At 38.5% G+C, this 24107-nt stretch overlaps 1 long non-coding RNA gene across 2 annotated transcripts; it reads left to right on the top strand.

Annotated features, from left to right (window-relative positions):
- Positions 1–25: 25 nt before the first annotated feature.
- Positions 26–24104, top strand: LOC123641797. Of its 2 annotated transcripts, none has more exons than XR_006736349.1 (3): positions 26–65; positions 233–357; positions 24057–24093. It is a non-coding gene; the product is annotated as an uncharacterized LOC123641797 (long non-coding RNA). The 2 variants fall into 2 exon arrangements; XR_006736348.1 differs by lacking the exon at positions 26–65 and adding an exon at positions 13926–13987 and having other exon boundaries at positions 345–357; positions 24057–24104.
- The last annotated feature ends 3 nt before the right edge of the window (positions 24105–24107 follow it).

Below are 24107 nucleotides of genomic sequence, written 5' to 3'. Positions count from 1 at the left end.
GAGTCTGCCGGCCTCCGGAGACTGCAGCTTGTGGCCGACTCTTCTGTCTGTACCTCCTGTTGCAGGTCTGTTTCTGGCTCTCCGCCTTCTCTGCACACGCGCCCCCCAACACGCACACACACATTCTGGAGTGTATGTGACTGAAGGTTAATCCCCAGAGGTCCCAGTTTGGGTTCAGTTAAATTGTCAAAGCTTTTGTCTCAACACATAACACAGCCCTTTTCTTTAGCAGACGACTGAGATGGGGCTAGGGTAATCCGGATCATTCCCCTTAAGTAATTCCTGAGCCTGCTGGACAAGTGTTTCATGGACAACGGACGCTATATTCCGTCTGTCTTGCTGTGCTGAATTGGACAGGTGAGGGGGAAAATACTAATACGTTTTACGGAAAGTAGTTGTTTACTGTTAACTGCCAAACTCCTGCAATCAAAAACACCCTAGAAGTAGCTTGACGTAGGTAAGGTAAGTGTGTGAATGACGAAGTAAGAAGGAATATAAAAGCAAGTAGGGCCAGGCATGGTGGCTGAGGCCTATAATCCTAGCACTTCGGGAGGCTGTAGGCCAGGAGTTGGAGACCAGCCTGAGCAACAGCGAGATCCCGTCTCTACCAAAAAAAAAATTTTAAAAACAGCCTGGCGTTGTGGCTCCCACCTGTGGTCCCAGCTCCTCCCGAGGCAGAGGCAGGCGGATTGGGAAGATTGCTTTGAGCCCATGAGTTCCAGGTTGCAGTGAGCTATGATGAGGCAGCTGCACTCTAGCCTTATGGACAGAGTGAGACCCTGTCTCAAAAAAAAGAAGAAGAAAAAAAGGCTGGCTTTGTTTAAAATCAGCCCTAACACAGGATATCTTGTGTTTTGTATATGTATTGAGTGCAGTATTTTAACGGAATTAAAGCACACTTCACCAACAGACAGAACGTTTGTGGTGTTAAACAAAATTAAGCAAAAACAAATCTAAATGAGATTAGCATGACTAGGCAAGTCGTTGCATATGTATACTCAAGTCTTTTCATTTCAGTAGACATTCCTTATTATATTAAATATAACCTTACTTGATGACCCAAAAAGGAAGTTTGAGGTACATTTACTTATTTGTATAGTGATGAAATGTTACTACCATTCATGGAGCACTATGTCCATTCATGGAGCACTGTGTCTGTTCATGGAGCATCCAGGCCCTGTATCAAGCTCTTTACTTAGCATGCTTTAATTTAACCCCTCCCCAAGTAGGTATTATTATTCCCATTGTATGGATGCAGAAATGGAGGCTCAAGTTAAGTAATTTGGCAAAGCTACAATTCAGATTCTGGATTGTCAGACAACAAAGGTCATGCTCTTAAGCTATGTCAAGAAACAAAAATATGACCATCCCTATTTTTATTCATCTGCAAATCATTTGATTACTAATTAGGCCTGGAAATTTTTACTTATCTGCCACTAAAATTTGTCAAAATAACATAAGAAATAGCAATCTAGAGGATACTTTGTGCATCATTATTTAACTGTGTCCCAAATTGCAAAAGGAAAAAGTTGTAGGGAGGAGTTGATTCCAAGTGCTATGGTGGAATATGGTAAGAAGTGATCTCAAGATAACTATGAAAAGGCCAAATTGAAGCTCAAAGTGTCCGGAACAGAATGAGCAATCCAAGCAGTATTTTGTTTTAAGCATTTTTCAAGAGCAATATTGTATACCTCATATTAATACAAGGAGCATAAGATAGTGTATTTTTATACTATAGTTATAACCCTTTAGTGGTGGTGAAATCAATTTATCATGATCAGTATTTTAAAAAATAGAATGGAAAACATCAGAATACATTGCACAGGGTAAGTACTCATATGTATTGTTTTGTGAAATTTTGGTTTCAGTTGTCCATACACACACACACACACACACACACGCACACACACACATCAGGTAACAATATAAAAGCAATTTCTTTCTGTTGGTTGTGGTTGGAAAGGTTGGAAAAACATTGAGATGGGAAAATACATGACTTAAGAAGGCAGGCAACAACTGTAAAGGAGGAAAAAAAAAACATGATTGGAGTCAGGAGTAGCTAATTCATTCCACAACTATTTCTTAAATGTATCTGAGCATCAAATATATGCATAGCAACTCCCTAAAACTAGGAGGAGACAAGAGTAACTTCGAAGGTGAACCCCTTTCTTTGGGTAGATTTTACAATCTAGTTGGAAAGAGAAGTTGCAGAGGGGAATCAGTTAAATAACAGTCCAAGTCAATATAGGATTAAGTCCTAAAGAACTATGCTGACAATAAGCACTAATTTCTGAAAATTGATATGGGCAAAAGCAATTGCGGAGGGCTTCAAAAGGAGCTGAATTTAAACGGAACATGAAATGTGAGGATGAAGGGAAAGGTTTTCCAACAGGAAGAACTGCAGGAGCAAATACTCAAAATGTTGAGGTACAATTAATTTGGAATGATAAAAGGTGGGGTTGGATAGGTAAGGGGAGGCATAGTATAGGGAGAGTTTCTGTCTGGTCACAAGAGTTTACAGGAAATCGGCAATCCCTTGAATTTTCTGAACAACTTAATGGCAGGATGAAATCAGGGTGTTAATCCATGGATACTTTATGTAATAGATTGGAGAGAGACGAAAGAGCATATAGGAAATTATTACTAAAGTAAAGCATTAAGTTAAAAAATGCTGGACTGACCAAGAGCCAGAAGTGGCATGTTATAGGAAGTTTTGCCGAGGTACAAGGAAACCTGAAATGTAAGCCATTCTGAGTGAGGTTACAGACCCTCCAAGAGAATACGTTTACCAGCATCACATAACAGCCACTGAATAAATGGTGAATATGGTTCTTTTCATTGAGTAAACTTGTTAATATAATTCTGTGCTAGTTATACTTGTCAGACATGTTAATTCCCAGGGGTAATAAAAAAAAAAACACCTCCTAGTTTTGTGTAATAGAGATTCACAGGCATAACACAGAAGAAACAAAGAGGGATATTTTTCTTGAGCAGAACATTTTTTACCATCAATAGAAAGCACAGACTGTAAGCTTGTTAAGGTTGAGATTTGTGGCTCATTCATTTTGGTACCTATAGTGTTTAAAGAATACTCAATAAATATTTGTGAAATGAATTAATAAGATAAGGCCAATGACTGAATAGTTAGAAAAAAATATCCAGTTCAGGAATATTAAAGAGCTATAGAGCAAAGCATAATAAATGACTTTAGTACAGTAAGACCAGTGGTCACCATCCTTAGGTCCAAGGCACTCTCCATTGTGCCTCCCAGAACTCTTCAAAGGTCAGTCTGCTTGGAGGACACTGAGCTTTGCCAATCTGTTGCCTTAAATTAGTTCTTATGAGATGGGCCCCAGAATTTGTTCTATCTCATTTTTTTAAAGGGCAACTTTCCATTTCCTCAAAATCATAAATCTAGTAGATTATAAATTATTCCACTTAAAAAGCAGTTTCCTTCTGATTAAATTATAGTTTCAGGATTTCCAGAGCAGATTTTAGGCAGAGAAAAAAACAGACTTTAGGCATGCTTTTCTAGTACTGAACAGCAATATATATATTTTATCATCTTGTGAAGAATTTCATTATGAACATCTCATTACATATTTGCATCTTTTCTTGAAAAGTCTTTAAACATATATCAGTTGTGAGCTAAGTTATATGAACTCAGTTTTATTTTTTAGCTATTTATGCTTATACAGAACTGAAACTGAAAACCAGTGTAAGAATTAGAATTCATTAAAAAAACCTCCTTCTTGAAAGGTAAGAAAGTATGTAAAATGTAAGTGCATCCTTTATCTCCCTTCTTCCTTATTTTTAAGTTGACTTTTAATAACTTGATACTACCTTAGTATAAACTGGATATGATATTCTATTACCTCTCTTGTAAAAAACAGAATGGAAAATGAGTGAACTTTGTTGAATATGTTTTTAACTTAGAGATAGAAGCAGATTAAGGCCATGCATGGTGGCTCAAGCCTATAATCCCAGCACTGTGGGAGGTTGAGGCCAAGAGTTCAAACCAGCCTGGGCAACATAGTGAGACCTTGTCTCTACAAAATATAAAATTAGCCAGGCATGGTGGCACACGCCTATAGTCCCAGCTACTTGGTAGGCTGAGACAGGAGGATGGCTTGAACCCAGGAGTTCGGGGCTGCAGTGAGCTATAACCATGCCACTGCACTCTAGCCTGGATGATAGAGCAAGATATTTACTGTCTTAAAAAGAGAGAGAGAGAGAGAGAGGGAGAAGTAGATTAAATAGACAAATGGCCTGTGATTTAATTACTGACAGAAGTATTGATGGCCTCAGATCAGCTGCAATAAAACTGAAATTGTTAAAACTGTTATTGTTAAGACAGTCCAACCAACTTTTGGTTACCTGTGCTACACAATAGATCAAATTATTTAGCCATCTAGGGGCATTAGTTTTGTAATACTTTCTCTTGTAGATGTCAGAAGTAAGTTTCATTGCTTGACATTAGAGATTTTATGAGTTTTTCGCTGATTAAAATGACTGCATGATTATATAACATTTACATTATATTAAGGAAAAAAATGACTGCATTATGTAGTCTTCTTTTGGCTCCTCATATGATCACTTTTACTGAACTGCAGTTGAGGATCATACAAACAGCCTAAGTCTAGGGATGGTAGGAGAAGCAGCCTCAGGAACCCCGAGACCAACCATTTTTTACTGTGGAGATGCATCTGAGAATGCTGCTCACTCATCACACTATATTCTCTTAATAAGAACCTGCAGAAATTCAGTACTACAAATAACTGTGCTTTTCTTGAGCAACTAGTTTGTTCTATAATCATGTAGGCATTTTGGATTATGTAACTGAATGCGCTTCCTTTCATTGTTGTGTTGATTGTTTAAAAGTTCAGAGGCTTACCTATAGCAAGTGCCCAGAATCTATGATTCCTTAAGGTTACAAGAAGTAGAATGGGTTGGAAGTTGTTGAACACTGAGAAATTCTAGTTCAAAGAGACTTCTGTGTGGGAAGCAGGAAGAATGCAACTATTTGTTCAAGGGATTAGCCTAAATTTCTGATTTTGGTAATAGCTCACCACTAAGGAAGACACTGGGAGAGTCATAGTAAAAACTACAAAGGGTAATAACTACACAGAGCCGATAGGGTGTAGTGGGGCAGAATCCTGAGTGATCCTGGAGGATAAGCTGAAAGCATATTGCTTCCTTAGTGCTCAGGGAGGGTGAGGGAGGGATTTGTGGAGGACTGAAGACAGTAGCTGGGTTGGTTTGGGATTAGGGAAGACAGGATCCTCGGGCAGAAAGAGAATGCAAGCTGCAGGAGAAGCCACATTTCTCAAGAAGTCAGGTGAGAGAAAGATATGTCAGGAGAGAGCTGAGATCTGGCAATGGGCCTGAGAGAACCCAGAGCAGAGGAAATCCCTGAGTATGCCCAGACCTTAACCTGGGGCCTGGCGCATAGTATGTGTTCAAAACATTTTTTTGTCATATAAATAAAGCTGGACCAAATTGAGCTCTGTATCTATGCGATTGTGATTGCCTGCTGCCTGTGGTTTATATCTTGACTTGGCTTTCACAGCAGGATGGCCTTTCCTTGAGCAGCATATATGGCATGACCTGGATGAGTCTGCCTTTGGAAATGACTCCCTATAGAGGAGAGGAAAGACAAGAATGGGACCGTGACTGTGGTCTCAGCCACCTTTGGGTGGTTTCTCATGCTGCATGTACCCTCTGTCTGGAAATCTCTTCTGCTGTCCTCTGCCTTCTTATTCAGCTAATTCTTCTTTACCAGTTAAGTCTCAGCTTAAAATTTACCCTTTCAGAGAAGGTTAGGTCCTTTTGTAGAGCTGGGTTGTAAACCCTAAGCACTTAAAGATTCTGTGGCTTCTCCCTGCACACACCCCCACAACCCACCCTGACCTAAATAAAAAATAAAAGAGGTGTAAAACAAACATTTCTTTATCTTTTGAAACAACATACAACAAAGCATATACATATCCTAAATAAATCTTTTCTACATTTTCTCTGATGCAAATTCTCTTCCTCTGTCTCTCTCTTATATATGCCTCATGCTGCCCTATGCTTTTGCTTTTTCTCCCCCTTTTTTTTTTTTTTTAAACTTTCTCTGCTGGTGCCCCAAGCATGTGCTGAATCTGCCAGCCAGGCGGTTCTGTGCATTACCCCGTTAAGCATTCTCACTGTGTCCCACACCTCTCCAAGTATTCGCACACTGGTGATCAGGTAATCGTGTGCCATAGTTTCTTTAATGTCTGTCTTCCCCACAAGACTGTTCTTCTGGACGGCAGGGACTCGGTTTGTGAAGTTCATCAAGACCTAAGATATTTGCTTGCTTGACCAGCTATTCTGCAAAGAGTAAACAACTTTTAAGTGATTAGTGGAGAAATCAGGGAATCTTCTAGACTGGTAAATTGGACTTTCATGCATAAAATGATGCTAAAATAAGATGACTTAGTAGGTGAAAAGATCAAATGAAATAAGAGGTGTTTTCCTACACAATACCGATTTTATCAAAGACTTTATAGCCTATATAATGTTGCTATTCTGGAGAGGCGAACTGCTTTCCTCTAGTTAATTCCTAGTCAAATACAACATAAATCTGTCATCACAATCAATCTATTGTTGACAATTTTATAAGACCCATTCATAAAATCATACTAAGCACGTTCCTATTCTAGTGTCCAGATAATATACCAAGAACTCTGGCTGTTTTTCTCCACCATCATCTATTCTGCCACCATTTAATTGTTCAACAAATATTTGCTGAGTATTTAGCAAATACTAGCCATTGTGCTAGATGCCAGGGCAAATAGTCCCATAGGACTTGCCCTCAAGGAGTTCATAGTTTAAGACCAAGGGCACTGCCTCAGAATTAGGTTTTTAACAGTAACACAATTTTTTGTCTGTCATTTTGAGTATAATAAAAATATTATAGATGAACGTATTCAGAAAGGTACTGACTGTACCTATATAGGAAATTACAGGTATGTAGAGTGAGAAAGCTCTATAAGAAAATAAAGTTTAGAAATTCTTAGTTCTGTCGCCTCTAACTTAAGACCTACTTGTTTGCTAACCAGGCCTTTAGGTATTCAGCTGAGACATAGTAACTTGTTTGGATGTGGCAATGCTTCTTGGTAATCAGCATACGCAGACCCGGTGACCTCGCATGAAGAAATATCCTGTCTGCAGAAAAGGAGGGTTGCACCTTATCTGCCCAAAGCGAGAATGATGATGTTGCCAGTGTATGTGTTAATTAATTGAATAGTATATTGGGAGAGATGCCAGTTGTTAGGTTGTAGCCATCTTTTTTGTTTTTAACGCCATCTGTTGTGTTTTATCAAGTTGCTGTTTAAACTCTGATAAAATACTTAGTTTGTAACTTTGATATTGTTCCCACTGGCTTCTCTAAAATGAATCCTCCATTCCCACCCCCTAAACATGCGCTTAGGCTCCTCAGCATCTGGGTGGGTGTATTAGTCCATACCAGAAAGAATTTATTCTTATTTGAGGCCAATTCGTGGACACATCAGAGTCTCAGATTCTTATGTTAACAATGAGTCAGTTCTCACTGGGGCTTTTTATAGAACATATAGATGGAATTTTTCTCCAGTTGGTAACCATAAGTCTCTTCTACCTGTATTTCCCTTCCTCTTCTTCTCCCTCTGCTCTTTGCCAGCATCCCTGTTCCTAGCCTCTCCCTGTCCCTTGGGTTAGAGCCCAGGGAGATGCACCACTGAATCCAACCTGGGAAAATGACAGAAAGCACTTGCATTCTTCAAAGATGGGCATTTGGTGCTTTTGATCACCCATTTTAACAAATTTTGAGAAAGTATTATTAATTTTTATATTAATAGTATTTTATTTAATATTAATTAAGTATTGAGGTAGTCGTCTATATTAGAGGTGAGCAAATATAGTACAGCCTGCCCTTTAGCTCCTTTTTCCTCATCTGGCTCAAATTTCTATAGATTAAATGTTAGTCTGAATAAAAGTATGCTTAATTTGATTATATTTGGCTACATAAGTAACCTACAGTTTAACTGTGATGCAATAATCACACTATTAAACACAATACATTCTTATAATTAATACAGAAGTTTTCTTCATAACAAATTTAGTTATTCATAAATGGGAAGATCTCAGCGTGGTATTCAGAGCAAATAATTGTGGAATAAAAGAAATCTTTTGCGAATATACAGTGTGGGAGGTCTCAAAGTCTGTTACTTTACATTTCTCTCTAACAACAAAATATTATCTCTGTGGATGATAGATCTTCAATATCTTGCCCTTACCTGTCTTTCCTATCTGTATCCCCAGTTGATTTCAACTTCCCTCCTCTGCAAGCAATTGTCTTTATTTCATCATTCAGATAGATGGAGCCTTTTGAAAGCTGATGAATAAACAGAAGCCAGAAAATTATATATGCACACAGCATGTTTAATAATACTGTACAATCTGATAACTGGAAGTACAATTTTTTAAAAAAAATGTCTGTTTGAACAGTTTATATGAAAAATAACCTCTGTTCTCTCAGGCTTACTTGAATGGAAATGTTCCCTTAGAGGCTATAACAGGACTTGTAGTACAATATTGATTAATCAGTAATGAAAATTAGCTTTGAGTTTACCGTAAAAATGTGGGAAAATATATTTGAATAAAAAAGTAAGACAGTTCTGGCTTTGTGCTTCTTTATGTAGTTGGTACCTTCAGACACACCTCCCTCATAATGATGGTATAGATTGTTACTTTAGGATTAAAAAAAAAATCTGATAACTAAGACCCTAGGAATAAAATACTGTTAATATTAGTTGTAGGTAATCATCTCAACCACATTTTCTAGACCCATAGACCACTAAATGTTCACTGGAGACTTTAAGGTCATGGTAAAATGCGATAGCAATTTGGTAATTAATTGATTTAATATTGAGTGCCAAGAAACAATTGAGGCTTAAAACCCACAAACACAAAATCCATTAAATTATCCTGTTTTGAATGTTTACTTTTTAAAAAATAAGTAGATTATTTTAAAATAGCCATTTAATTTTGTGTTGTGTACCCATAGTCTGAGGAACTATTAAATTGTGTAGTGTAAGAAAGCTTTCAGGGCCAGGTGTGGTGGCTCACACCTGTAATCCTAGCACTCTGGGAGGCTGAGGCAGGTGGATCATTTGAGCTCAGGAGTTCCAGATCAGCTTGAGCAAGAGCGAGACCCTAGTCTCTACCAAAAAAAATAGAGAGAAATTATCTGGACAACTAAAAATATATAGAAAAAATTAGCTGGGCATGGTGGCACATGCCTGTAGTCCCAGGTACTCGGAAGGCTGAGGCAGAAGGATTGCTTGAGCCCAGGAGTTTGAGGTTGCTGTGAGCTAGCCTGACACCAGGGCACTCTAGCCAGGGCAAAAGAGTGAGACTCTGTCTCAAAAAAAAAAAAAAAAAAAAGAAAGCTTTCAGAAGACTCTTAAGATTTGAGCTGATACATTTTATTAAGGAAAAATCATTACCTGCTTGTTAATTTAGCAAAAATATTATTTATCTCTAATACAACTCCCAGAAAATGTCCCACTGAATTTTAAATTATCAATAACAATTAATCAAGATTCAAGTTATTTCATGGATGCTAGAATTGATTTTATTATTTTGTCAATTCCTTTATGTTGTGCCTTCTGTGGGTTTACAGCCAATAATTAGTCAGATGCAATTATGTTTATGAATTTAATTTTCTTTTTCACTATATGACAAACTAGGTGTATTCCCAGATTATAAGGTGTTTTCTCGGAATTACTCTTCATTTTACTAAAAATTATTCACTAGTTTTTCATACTATTAATATTTCCCATGATCTCATTTAATCTCACAACATAAATGTAGTTATCATTTAGTAGCTAGAAAAACTATGACATATGCACATATTTGCTTGGCCCTGAGTGGTCTTTTAATCTAGTGCATCCGATTTAATTCATACACCAGGCTATAAATAACAACACAACAACAGTAGAGAATCAACAATAATGCCTACAGTTTGTTGAGTGCTTATGAAAAGCTAAGCCCCAAACTAAATGCTTAACACATTATCTTTTTTTTTTTTTTTGAGATGAGGTCTCTCTATGTGGCTCAAGCTGGCCTTGAACTCCTAGGCTCAAGCAATCCTCCCACCTCAGCCTTCTGAGGAGCTAGGACCATAGTTACTCACCACTGTGCCCAACTATGTTATTTAATCCTCTCTATAATCCTGAGGATGTCATTATTTTATTCCTATCATGACATTATTACTATTATTATAGTAGCTACCATTTATTGAGCTTAACATGAATGAAGTGTTTATGTATCATTTAATGCCCACAGCTATAGTTTAGGCATGGTCATGTCAGCCATACAGCCAAAGTGGTTCTTACAATACTGAAATACTTCCACAGTGGTCAGTGAAGAGCTGCTGCCCTGAGTTCCCCAAGTGCCTTCCACATCATACTCTCTTTCTCTAGTTGACCAGCTCTTCTCCTGGGGAGCCTTAAACCTTGTCCTCCTCAAATTCAGAAACTAAAGGGTTAGCACTGGCCACAGCAGAGGCCCTCTAGGACCCTTGCTCCAGGGAAAAGGCCAGAGTCCGTTCTGATTGGTTGGTGCCCCAGATGTACAGGTTGTTAAATATTTTGGCTATTAGCAGGGATGTAGGTATTATCATTCCCATTTTGCAAGTGGGGTAACTCACATACATACAAAAAATTTAAGCACCTTGCCCAGGATCTCCCACCTAGGAAGCATTAGAGCCAGATTCAAACTTAGGTCTCTCAGGTTAAAATTTTTGCTCTTAACTAGTACAGTGTATTAAAAACTGGAGAAAGCCATTCAGCCATTGATGTTGACTTCCCAAATCCAATGTGAATACTTTGGAACTCCAAACTCTATGACTGACTACTTTGTACAGTAAATTTACAATTTCATGATGTTTTTATACTTATCTTAAAGCTGTCAGAGTACTGTTCTCCTAACCAGTTCTCAACCACTAAAATGAGCATGCAAATACTAGGTTGATGCTGGGTGTTGCTTTACATTATTCTGCCAACATCCTGTATTCACTAATTTAGCCATGTTGTATTTTGCAATAATCTCTCTATAGGTAGAAATTACCTTATTCATTTTATGACTGTGTCCCCAAATCAGCAACTTTGATATGCATTAAGTGCATTAAGAATTGTAATTTATAAAAATGACATTTTTATATACTTTTAAACTATATTTGCTTTTATATAATTTTAACGTCCAAAATCCAAATACCAAAAGCTGAAAACCTTTGCCATTATGTTTTTCTTCTCTACTTCTGTACAGGTCTCCATGTACCATGTCTTTCTTTCCATTTCTGATAAAAAGCTAGCCTCTAATTTAGTGTACATAATGTCCAAGTCACTTATACAACCCCATCCTTAATATTAAAGAGATTTTAATGCTGTTATTACAGTACTGTGTATCTTTTAAAAGCAATTACTTAGGCCAACACATGAATAAATAAGTCTGCGACTACAAAGCACACTTTTATTTAACAAAATGCAGTCAAGTTCCCAGAGTTGGATATACTGCATTCATGTGTGAACACAGGAAAATTTGACGAGGGAAGAAAGCAGAAATACTCTTGACATGGTGAAAGAAACAGTACCCTTTATCTGTAGGTGGTGTTTGGAGAGAGAGGAGGCAGTAAGATCTCTTGAAGGTATGTCTAGTATCAGGAGAAAGGCCAAGGTTTCTTAGTGGAGAATCCGGCATTACAACCAAAGGAAGTCCAGCTCTGTGTCTGGGACAGCATGTGCCTATCTCTTGCTGTGATATTGTAAAATATATATTTGGTCTTGTCCCCCATTTCCGGACATACAGCTCCTAAAACCCCTGAAATCTCCAGAGTGATAAAAGTGTCTTCTACATGCTAATGAGACGACTGGTGGCTGGAGTCCCCTAGATAGCCTCAGGATGAGGGGTGTTTGCCAGGGGAACCAACCGTGGAACTTTCAGGCTCACTACCTCAACCTTCAGGAGAGAAGAGAGAGGTTGAAGGTCGAGTTGCTAAACCAATGGCCTATTATTTAATCAATTGTGCCTACTTAATGAAACTTCCATTAAAAAAAAAAATAAAAACAAAAACAAACACCCTGAGTTGTGAGGGCTTCCTGATAGCTGGACATGCGGAGGTTCCTGGAGGGTGGCGTGCCTGGAGAAGGTATGAAAGCTCCACACTCCTCCCATATCTCACCCTATGCATCTCTTCCATCTGGCTGTTCATCTGTATCCTTTGTGATAATAAACTTGTAAATGTGTTTCCCTGAGTTCTGTGAGCTGCTTTAGCAAATTAATGGGACCCAAAGAGAGGCTCATGGGAACCCCATTTATAGTGAGTCAGTCAGAAACGCAGGTCACAATCTGTGCTTACAACTGGAGTCTGAAGTAAGGGGGGAGTTATGGGGGGGGTGGTCTTGTGGGATTGAGCCCTTAACCTGTGAATCTGATGCTGTCTCCAGGTAGATAATGTCAGAATTAAATTGAATTAGAGGACACTCAGTTGGGGTCCACTGGAGAATCTGCTGCAAAATTGCTTGGTATGTGGGGGAAAAACCCACACATCTGGGGTTACAGAAGTGTTCTGCATTGTGAGAACATAATGGGAGAAACTGAGTTTGTTTTTTCTCATATCCTTACATTTGCTAACCCATTCAGGTTTGCAGTGGGCTTATTGGCTCTGTCTGAGGCTCCTGGGACCAGCAGAGGAGTCAGCCCACAGCAGCACCAGGGATAAGATACTCACCTGCTATCTCTCCTGGGCCCTGAGCAACACCTGAGGCCCTAAGGTTGTGGCCACACAGCCCTCTGGTGATGTTTAGTCCCGGGACTTTAAGTAGCCTTTAGGAAGGGATGCAGCCTGCCTCAGCATCACCTTTCCAACAGATTCAAGGTGGCTGCGGGAAGGATCTGAGCTCACAGTTGGAGAAACACAACTGAGCTGGAGTTTTCCCTCATCATTCCACCCAAGAGAATGAGAATTTGTGGGGAGAAGCCAAGGCAGGAGCTATTTGGTTGCTGAGCATGGGAGCAAGCAGGGTGTAGGAATCCTCTGGGGCCCTGATGGGAGACAGAAGGGACCTGGAAGGAGAGGGCTGAATCTCTATGTACCCTGGAGAAGCTTGAGCCAGTGTCACTGTGTTATTATTGTCATTTCATTTCTTTGCATTGTTTTTTTCCTGGGAATCTGAGATGTGTCTGTTAAGAAAAAAAGTCACCCAAGTTGTGGGAAGTTCTGTTCTCTTTAGGGCCACACTCTGAGACTAAATGGTCCAGTCATTTATTAGTAGTCAAAAAGATATTCCCAAGATGGCGAGCTGCCTCCCTCTCTCTCTTGAGAGACCATCATATTTGTGCAAGTACAGCCATCATTTCAACACATATTTATTGAGCATCTACTATGTGCTAAGAGCTGTATTTGCTACTACATAGTTCAAGGGAGATGAGGCAAATAAGGTCTACATCACCTGAAGAACACAGTTAACTTCTGGATGTCATTCCTGTGCATCCCTCATTATGTTTACATTTTGCAGCTGAAGTGTGGCCTGGAGCTAATGCTCCTCACTAGTAAGAGTACGGACATTTTGGAATGAAAAAGTGTTGTTTAACATTCATTGATGAAGAGGGGATTAGCCAAGGAAGACCTGGAGAAATCACTGTTTAATTGAGTCTGGTCCAAACCTCACAGGATTAGAAAATCTGCCTCATCAATATTTTGAAATTGGTCAGACTTGTAATGTTCAACTTAGCAAACCTCCCAATAGAATGACATATGAAAACAGAAATATATTTTATTAATTTACAGTGAGAAAAAGAACCTTTGGGGGCCAGAAGCACATTGTTTAATTTCTCTTCCTCTCATTCTCTCTGAACAGAAACCCTATAAGAAGCCAAACTTTCAGAAGATACCTTGAGAAGCATAGGCTTAGAATAAGAGGTATTTATAAGAATCTTATTTTTAATGTTATCATGTTAAGAGAGCTAAGCACGTGTATTTCTGCTCTGAGGATATACTTACAAAGCAGACCAGATACTTGGTAGAAGCCAGATGGGCTCATTTTTCTCAAGGCAAATTAACTCGGCTTTGCCAATGTTCACTGTTGTGACTCTCCTTTTCCTGTATTTTTGTGGCTGATCAATCTCTTTACCATCAGTATGTTAAGGTGGCAGGCCATTTTGTTTCTTTAAGGTAATTTTGTACATCTCAGTGTTGATTCTTTGGTTTAACACCCAGAGGGCAATCTTATTTCCCATTCTTCAAGGGGCTCTCCTTATCCTTTTTCCCTAATATACTATTTATAAGAGCAATCACTAAACCTTTAGCTATTAATTATTTTGATATCATTTCCAATTTTACATTAGTTTCAAAAATAGAAGAAATAAAGGAGCATGGAAATAGAATACATCAATAATAGGCTACGTTTAAAATTAGGGTTTCCTAATGCCTATCCCTTTGATAAATTCACTACTTTTCAAAAGTTAATTATATATTATTATTATTATTGCTATTTTAATTAGCCTGCTTATTTAATTAGGCACTAAGGTACCAATTAAAAGAAGAAAAGACAATTATATATGAGGGAAAACAATTGATTAAATTTCCTAGAAGTAAAATCCATGGGAGATAAAAAATGTTCTGTAAGATCACTGTCACCTGGGCTTTCTTTTACTGTGATTGTGTGTGTCTATGGATCAAGAAAATTGGTAAGGCCAAGAAATTGCTCAAACTAGACAAGCATAGATCCCTGTCAATTTTAAATCAGCTAAATCAATTTGGTTGCTTGCCAATGATAACCCTGACTAGTATACAAGGTCTAGACTGGGACCAGGTCTGGATAGCTCCTATGTGAATGTTTTCTGCAGAGCCTCCACCTCCACTTACTTGCCCCTTTCTATCTGCCAGAGCCCTGGTTACCCTTGGAAAATCACCTTCCCAGAGGAGCAGGTAGTACATTGACCTATATCTGGATGACCACAGGATTGGCTATTAAATCTACTGGGTATTCTGATGGAAAAACAAAACAGGAGGGAATGTCATCAGATATTCTGACCCCTAGGGAAACTTCCTCCCCAAAACATTACTACCTATTCCCATCCTCAAGAAATTCAGTGATTTAATTAATATTTGCTAAATTTGATTTTTCAGAAGAACTTAAAAACTTTTGATTTCTATCTACTCCATTTTTTCCCTCAATAGGAATGTGTAGAGGCTAATCGTTTTATTATTTGGAATAAATTCCCAATCTCAAGTGCTATGGTCTGAATGGTCTGAATGTTTGTGTCCCCCCAAAATTCATATGTTGAAACTTAACCCCCAAGGCGATAGTATTAAGAGGTAGGGGCCGGGTGCGGTGGCTCACGCCTGTAATTCTAGCACTCGGGGAAGCCGAAGTGGGAAGATCGCTCGAGGTCAGGAGTTTGAGACCAGCCTCAGCAAGAGTGAGACCCCATCTATACTAAAAATAGAAAGAAATTAGCTGGACAACCAAAAATATATAGAAAAAGTTAGCCAGGCATGGTGGCACATGCCTGTAGTCCCAGCTACTTGGGAGGCTGAGGCAGGAGGATCGCTTGAGCCCAGGAGTTTGAGGTTGCTATGAGCTAGGCTGATGCCATGGCACTCTAGCCCGGGCAACAGAGCGAGACTCTGTCTACAAAAAAAAAAAAAAAAGTAGGGTCTTTGGGGAGGTGATTAAGTCAAAACCAATTGAATTGGATTAATGCCCTTATAAAAGAAACCTGAGAGAGCTTGTTTACCCCTTCCACCACGTGAGGACACAGCAAGAAGGTACTGTCTATGAAGCAGAGAGTGAACCCTCACCACACATAAAAATCTGCTGGCACCTTGATCTTGGACTTCCTAGCCTCTAGAACTGTAAGAGGTTTATAAGCCACCCAGTTTAATGTATTTTGTTATGGCAGCCCTAGCAGACTAAGACACCAAATTAAGGGATATAATTGAATGTAAGAAGATTCAGGGCTAATCTTGGATTAACGTTTTTTTTGGTAATGCTAAATTCATAATTTTAAAAGTATACTTTTAAAAATACTTCAAATAATTGTTAAATACACTCTTTTTCATAAGACTTTAAGGTATGTAAACTCATGGAATTTTCTGTATAGCCTTCTGTTGTGGTTAAAATATATTTAGCCCAACTTTACGAAAAAGGAAATTAAAACTAGATGTATTTATACTCACTCCTAATAAGCCAATTCATGGAAATTGGGAATTTAACAGATTCTGAAATGTCCTGATGCCATTGTATAGTTATCTTGTTCAGACTTGCGTAGTTCAAGAAGAATATCTCTTCTACCTAAGAGGAAATATCATTAGTAAACAAATACATGAAAAAATGTTCATACTTGATAGTAATCAAAGGAATGAAAGAGAAAACAACTTTAAAATGGCATTTTATATCTACTAAAAGAGCAAAAAGTATAGCTTTTTATTATGACAATTGTCGACACTGAAGTGAAATTATGTACTTATTCTTGATGGCACTGTAATACAATCCTTTTGAAAAGGAATATGGCAATAAGGAACAATAGTTATAAATATAGTCAAACACTTTGTTCTATTAATTCTACTTTGAGAAATTTATCACCCCCCAAATTCAAAAGAAATAAAAAGATAGATACATGAATATATTTGTCACCTGTTTATTCACAATAATAAGACATTGGTATAAACTAATCAATATTAAATTATAGATTGAAATTTTGGTTGATTATCTTTGGAAACTAGGTACCACACTCCTTCATCAATCTTAGTTGAAAATGAACATCTATTTCACAATACATGTGTATAATACAAAGACTACAGACACAATCCAGCAGCTAATTGTGATGAATAATGATTGATGTTACAGTGTAATGTCAAATTTATAAAATTTAATTACTAAAATTTTAATAAAAGTATAGTTTCAATAGCTGTTGCTACTAGTGCCTTGGAGTAGCCTAATACATGATGAGGGAAAGTTTCTCTTTAATAGTGTGACAGCCAACAAAGGAATGATAGAATTAAGGTATCACTGTATAGTCATTACTCAATAATGGCTGCTGGCATGTCAGGAAGACGACCAGACATTATGTGGCTTTCTGATGGAAGTATCTAACACCTATGAAGTAGTCTTGTCTTCCACCAAAAAATAAATAAATAAATAAATAAATCTAAAAATGATCAAGTTTCAGATTTGAATTTATAGAAAATACACAGGCTAGAGGAATATGTTTGATGACTCCATGGATATTTAGTCAGCAAAATCCAAAGAGTGGGGACTTTTGCAAGACTATGACCCTTTTTCTTCAATGATAAAATTACAAGGAAGAAAAAAAAGAAAGATCTAGGGGAAAACTTATAGATGTTTTTTAAAAAACCCCAAATTCAAGATACATATCAACGAATAACAATGTACAGATATTGTTTTTCTCTAGATATGAATAAACTGTTTTTAATAAAGGTTTTATAATTATAAGAAGGAAAACGTAAGTACCAGATAATTGATAATATTAAATTTTTCTTCATTTTGGGGGGAGTGAAGGTATCGTGGCTTTTTAAAAAGGGAAGTACCTTTTTTTGAAGATGCATATTGAAATATACATAGAAGAAATGATATACCTTGGATTTGCTCCAGAATAATCTGGAGGTTCTTCAAATAGAACTCATATGTGACTAAAGTCTGTGGAATGTCGCTCATGTGCTCCAGACTTTTCTATTCATAAGTTTATTTGTTCCTTTGAAGGACCTTATCTTTCTTCATCAGAGTCTACTTAGAGTTTATTTCTGCTTCATGGATTTTTGTCTAGCTTCCCCCACCACCACTTCAATAGCACATGAACTATTTCTCACATTTGTTTCCTTAAAAAAAAAAAAAAGAGCACAAATTCTGCTGTTAAAGTGTACTCCTAATCGTGGCATTCTCATTATAAAAGAAGAGTCATAGAATCTGAAAGCAATTAAACCTGTAGATCCTTATCAAATGCACACAATAGATTAAGCATGAAGTGTGGTTGAGAGACGTTAAAAATAATTCTCTGTCTTGAGGAATTGACCATCTACTCAGGTGACAAAATCATGTGGAAATAACTATAACAACAATTAATATTTATTGACTTCTTATTATGGGCTCAATCTTAGCTGCTAAGTCCTTTACTTGCAGTTATTCCTCAGAACTCTATGAATAGGTACTACATACTATTATTATTCCTAAAATACAAAAGAGGAAACTGAAGTGTCCAAACTTTAGATAACTTGCTCAGTGTCACCTGGATAGTAGATTGGCATAGTAGGGCCTGGAACTCAGGTCTCTCTGAAGCAAAAGCCCATGCTAGGTACAATTGCACGAAACTGGCAGTATTCTATTCAGTCGAGATTTTCTCTGAACCTTCAGTGTGCAGAGTAATATACAACAAATTGGGCCTCTATAGATATTGCCACATGAATGTTGTGATGGTTAACTTTATGTGTGAACTGCTCAAACATTATTCTGGGTGTTTCTTTGAGGTTGTTTTTCGATGAGATTAGCGTTTTAATTGATAGCATAAAGCAGGTTGCCCTCCATAATTTGGAGGGGGGCAGGGGGCTTGGCCACCAGTTGAAGGCCAGAATAGTACAAAAAGACTGACCCTCCCCCGAGTAAGCGGGAATTCTCCAGCAGACTGCCTTTGGATGCAGTTCTCCTCCTGGCTGTCTGCCTGCTGGCTCACAGTTTAGATTTGCCAGTCTCCATAATCACATGAGTCAGTTCCTTATAATAAATCTCTTTCTACATAGATAGATACATCCTATTGGTCTGTTTCTCTGGAGAACTCTGACTAGTGCAAATGTATTTCAAGAAACCCAAATAGAGAAAAGATAATATATATTACCACTAAATTTTGCAATACTGATATAATAATTTTATATGAAAATAGACTTCCCCTGAATCAATTCCTGAAATAATGTGCTTCTAAAAGTCATGAACAGATGATCCTACCTGCTATATTTGATTTTGTTTTAGAGAAAAGACTAAAGGAAACAAGTTTTAATTTTGTCATCACCATTTTTCTTCCATATCATTCCATTGGTAGAGATACAGACCTTCTATTGGCCTTGTACTATTACTTTGTGAAGTCAAATTATTTATTGATTCAATACAATTGACAGGCCCCACACCAGGCACTGCAAATAGTCCCTGACCCCAAGTAGCTTAGCTGGGAGCCAGACGAGCTAAAACCATTACAGTTTAATATGATACCTCCTGTATTTAAGGCATGTCCCAAATGCAGTGGGTAGAGAAATGCTGTGTAAATCAATAGAAGAGTCAAGAAGACATCCAGAAATAATAGTTTTAATATGAAATGTATTTTGGTAGATCATCACAGACTGGTTTTTCTTTCAGACCTTCACTTACAGCAAGCTCCACATTGTATCAACACAAAAAGAATCCTGATTCTACTCTTTTCTTGCTGCTTGGTTTTCTCTACCTTGTTGTTGAGTTCATAAGGGTTCTACTTTAATACTCATGAGAAAACTCATGTTTTCCTAAGCGATTTTATTTTTTTATCTTTCTGTCCTTTACAGAGTCCTGAAAAGGTGGGTTTCAGAGCAACAATATGCTGAATGAAAGTATACGTGTCCAAAGTGGAGTTGCAACCCTTTCTCTCTAGTAAACTCCGGAGCAATGATGTTAGCCTTTGACTCCAGCAGTAGATCTACAGATAAAAAAATGGTTCATTTCTCCACTGGTTTTTCACACTTATCTGAAATTAAGGATTCTGAAGTTATTTAAAATAGTTAACAACAAACTCTCCTATTTTTCTCCCTTCCTTGAATTAGTTTTCCTTATGAACCATCCCTGAAAAGTCATATTTAAGAACTTGATCTCCACTGACATTAATAAAACTATTGTTACCTTACAAGCCCTTAGCCCCTTTTTGACTCTGCTTGTTCAAACAAAAATAAATTTAGGCCAGGCGCGGTGGCTCACGCCTGTAATCCTAGCACTCTGGGAGGCCAAGGCGGGCGGATCGTTTGAGTTCAGGAATTTGAGACCAGCCTGAGCAAGAGCGAGACCCCGTCTCTACTAAACATAGAAAGAAAATTATACGGACAGCTAAAAATATATATAGAAAAATTAGCTGGGCATGATGGCGCATACCTGTAGTTCCAGCTACTCTGGAGGCTAAGGCAGGAGGATTGCCTGAGCCCAGAAGTCTGAGGTTGCTGTGAGCAAGGCTGATGCCATAGCACTCTAGCCTGGGCAACAGAGTAAGACTCTGTCTCAAAAAAAATAAATAAATAAAATAAAATAAAAATAAATAAATAAATTTAATCACTTCAACACGTGCTGAAATTAGACAGTGCTCTCAAATTGGACTTTTTGCCCATGGTGTCTCCTAGAAACTTTCTTGATCCAATTAGAATATTTATATTAGAATACATTTTCTAATACATCTATTGACAAGAGAGTAGAAAATAAGCTGGGCATGGTGGCATGCGCCTGTAGTCCCAGCCACTTGGGAGGCTGAGGAAGGAGGATCGCTTGAGTCCAGGAGTTCGAGGCTACAGTATACTATGACCATACCTGTGAATAACCATTGCCCTCTAGCATGGGCAACATAGCAAGACCTCAACTCTAAAAAAGATTTTTTAAGAAAGAGAGAGAGTAGAAAATAATGATCAGATTTTAGGCAAAGTTCTGCCATTTAAAACTGACCTAATTTTGTGCGTGCATGTGTGTATGTATTTACGTAATTTATATATACTATATATATATATGTATATATATATATATATATATATAGCCAAGAATGGTTAGGTTAGGTATAATCTCATTATCATAAAAGGGTTTCAGGCCGGGCGCAGTGGCTCACACCTGTAATCCTAGCATTTTGGGAGGCCGAGGCAGGTGGATCATTTGAGCTCAGAAATTTGAGACCTGCCTGAGCAAGAGCGAGACCCTGTCTCTACTAAAAAATAGAAAGAAATTAGGGGGCCAAATAAAAATATAGAAAAAATTAGCTGGGCATGGTGGCACATGCCTGTAGTCCCAGCTACTCGGGAGACTGAGGCAGAAGGATCACTTGAGCCCAGGAGTTTGAGGTTGCTGTGAGCTAGGCTGATGCCATGGCACTCTAGCCTGGGCAACAGAGTGAGACTCTGTCTCAAAAAAAAGGTTTCTGTGCCTTGCTCTCCATCCTTCCCTCACAGAATGGCATTCTGTATGACAACACTAGGAACGGAGGAGAGATTTTGAGCTGAGATGGATTTGTGACTTACTGGCCAGTGATACTCTGACTAGGGTGTACATGTGGCATCTTGTTGTCTGGAAAGCATAGCAGCTTGATAATATGTTTTGGGGTTTGGAGTGATGGCATGCAACAATACTCAGTTTGTTTTATGCAGGGCTCAGTGGCCAACAGGGATCTGATTTGAAGGGGCAGAGCAGGCAGCACTAGTTGTGGATGTTGTGGGGACTAGATGGTAACCCAGAGAGGTGTGTTCATGATGAGGTGAGACGTACCGCAGTCCAGCTCTGGATATGGGGCCAGCAGTAGCCAGGAGACAGTGTTCAGAGCTGGGCTCAAATCTCCCAGAGATTCAAGAAGGATGTACAACCAGGTACCAAGGACCAGCTATGAACCTGATCACTCTTAGTGAATCTAGATGGAAATAGTGGATTCTTGGTGCTCACCTGGGCATCCAGGGCTTGCTGTTCATCATGGGGAGCTCAGGGGAGAATAGTATCACCGCCTGGGGACAAGCACACAAGAATTGGGCTGGGGCTGGGGAAGTGTGATGGAGTTCACAGTTGGAGTCCAGTTCTAGGTGGGATGGCCTAGGAACTAAGAACCAGGGACTCAGAAGGGAAGCCAGTAATGCAGGCTGACCACACACAGGAGAGATTGCTGTTAATACTTTCCATCGTCCCATGTAACATTTCAACTTGTGTCTCATTGTCCAGAATATAGGTATATGGCCACAACTAGCTGCAAGAAAGGCTGAGAAATACAGTCTTTTATTCAAAGTGACAGTTTGCTCAGATAAAAATTGGGGTGCTGTTAAGGAAGAGGAGGAGAGTTGGTATGGGGGGTAATTAACACTTTCTCCCACAATCTCTATGGCGTCTGTAAGAGCATTGCCTTTTTTTTTTTTAATTCTGACTGCCATTTACTAGTAGTATGACCAGGAGTAAGTTAATTAACATATCTGAACCTCAGTCCTAGCATCTGTAAAATGGGCATATCACTATCTAGTGCACAGGTTTGTGAAGATTAAATAAAATTAATGTATGTAGGCAATGCTAAATACATCTTGGCTTCTCTTGTCATAGACCTTGTTCTATTTTTCTCTTGACCATTTCTGTTTACGATTTTCCTGGTATAATTTTGATTCCTTGATCAAGATTACCTTGGGGGAATCATACTAGCCAGGTCTTACCCATGCTGGTAAAGATTACCATGCATTTCAATTCATTCCAAGTCCTACATCCTCAAGGAAGGGAGTTGGTAGTGTAATAAAACAGATTATATAAATTCATTTTATTTAACAGTTACAGGTTTCATGACAACTTTTGAAGAAACTTACTATTAATATTATAATTTGTGTCCAAATTGGTATATTTCAGAATATGGTGCCGTAAAAATAGTTAAGTATGTCATGCTGAAAACAAACTTAAAGTTATAGCTTATTAAAAATAGTTATGATCTTTGTGTCTGTCTTAAATGAAATTCACAGGTTATAGAACCTAAACACTGCAATATTTGCTGCCTCACAGTAAGATATTTATGGCAGCATTTTTCTCTTGCCATATGACTGTCACCTGTTAGACTTCACTGTAATCACAGACTTATACCTTTGGCTGCAGCTCTTGTTTGCTAGGGCAATGCTGAGTTTAGATATGAATTCTTTGCCAAGCTCAATGGTTGAAAAAGTCCCTTTAGAACTTAAGTACTTGATTCTTCTCCTTTTGACCTCTTTGCATTTTCTTTCTTATCTTGGTAACCATAGAAACAACTTGGAGAGGTGAGATTGGACCAGATCCTTCATTGCATGGAAGGCAACAGCTGCATCAGTGCTTTGTCAGTGATGATTTGACACAGAAGGTGAAAGGTTGAACTTAGAACAGCAACTATTCTGGTGTTTGAAAGAGGTTGGGAAAAAGCGGGATTACTACTCCTGCGCTCTTATCTCGGCACTCGTAAATCCTCTGAGCCCCTCCACTTTTCCCTCCACAGGTTCCTGATGCCTACAGCTACTTAGTCATGCTCTCCCACTTGGACTCGTTTGTCCCGTCCACTTCTGTTGTTCTCATTCCCTCAGTGTCCTCTCTCAAGGTGTGCGGTGAATGTGAACTGTGGAGTTACAACAGTCTCTTATGTGCAAGGGCACCTGATTCTCAATTTCCTGTTGTGTTTAATGGAAATAAAACCTACTTGTCAAAGTTATTTTGAGGATCCAATGGAAAAAAAAGATGTATTTATGTATACATTTCTAGGCATACAGTAGGCATTCTATATATGTTGATTTATTTCCCTCCATATTAATCTTTCTCCTCTGACCATTTCCATGTTTGTTTTACCTCTAAAAATGTACTACCTGAAGGTGGTGCCTGAAACAGCAACATTGAAAATGCCAAATCTCAGGCCCTACCTCAGACCTACTGAATCAGAATCTGCATTTTAACAACATTCCATTTTAACAGCAACATCATGTACGCATTAAGGCTTGAGAAGCACTGCTCTGAAACAGACTTCGCTTTTTAACCACTTTTCCGAAGGGAAAAGAATAACAGCCACCACTGACTGCAGGCCTGCTCTATGCCAGCTGCTGCCTTCTTGACTGCCATTTCCCTCATTTTCACTCTGTGAGCTTGGCACTGTGATCGCCCCTTTACTTTCTCATAAAGCAGTGGAGACTAAGGGAAGTTAATTCGTTAGCCCAAGATTAGTGGGAATGGTCCAGGTGAGACTCAAACTCAGGTCTTTTTGCCCTGAACACTTTGCACTACTGGCTTTTGTTGCAGAAGAAGACAGAATTGGAGGACGAGGAGGAGAAGGAGGAGGGAGAGGAGAAG

Source organism: Lemur catta, chromosome 1, assembly GCF_020740605.2.
Source record: "Lemur catta isolate mLemCat1 chromosome 1, mLemCat1.pri, whole genome shotgun sequence".
Classification (NCBI taxonomy): Eukaryota; Metazoa; Chordata; class Mammalia; order Primates; family Lemuridae; genus Lemur; species Lemur catta.
The sequence above is the reverse complement of the archived record's forward strand: the minus strand, read 5'-3'. Positions and strand labels throughout refer to the sequence as shown.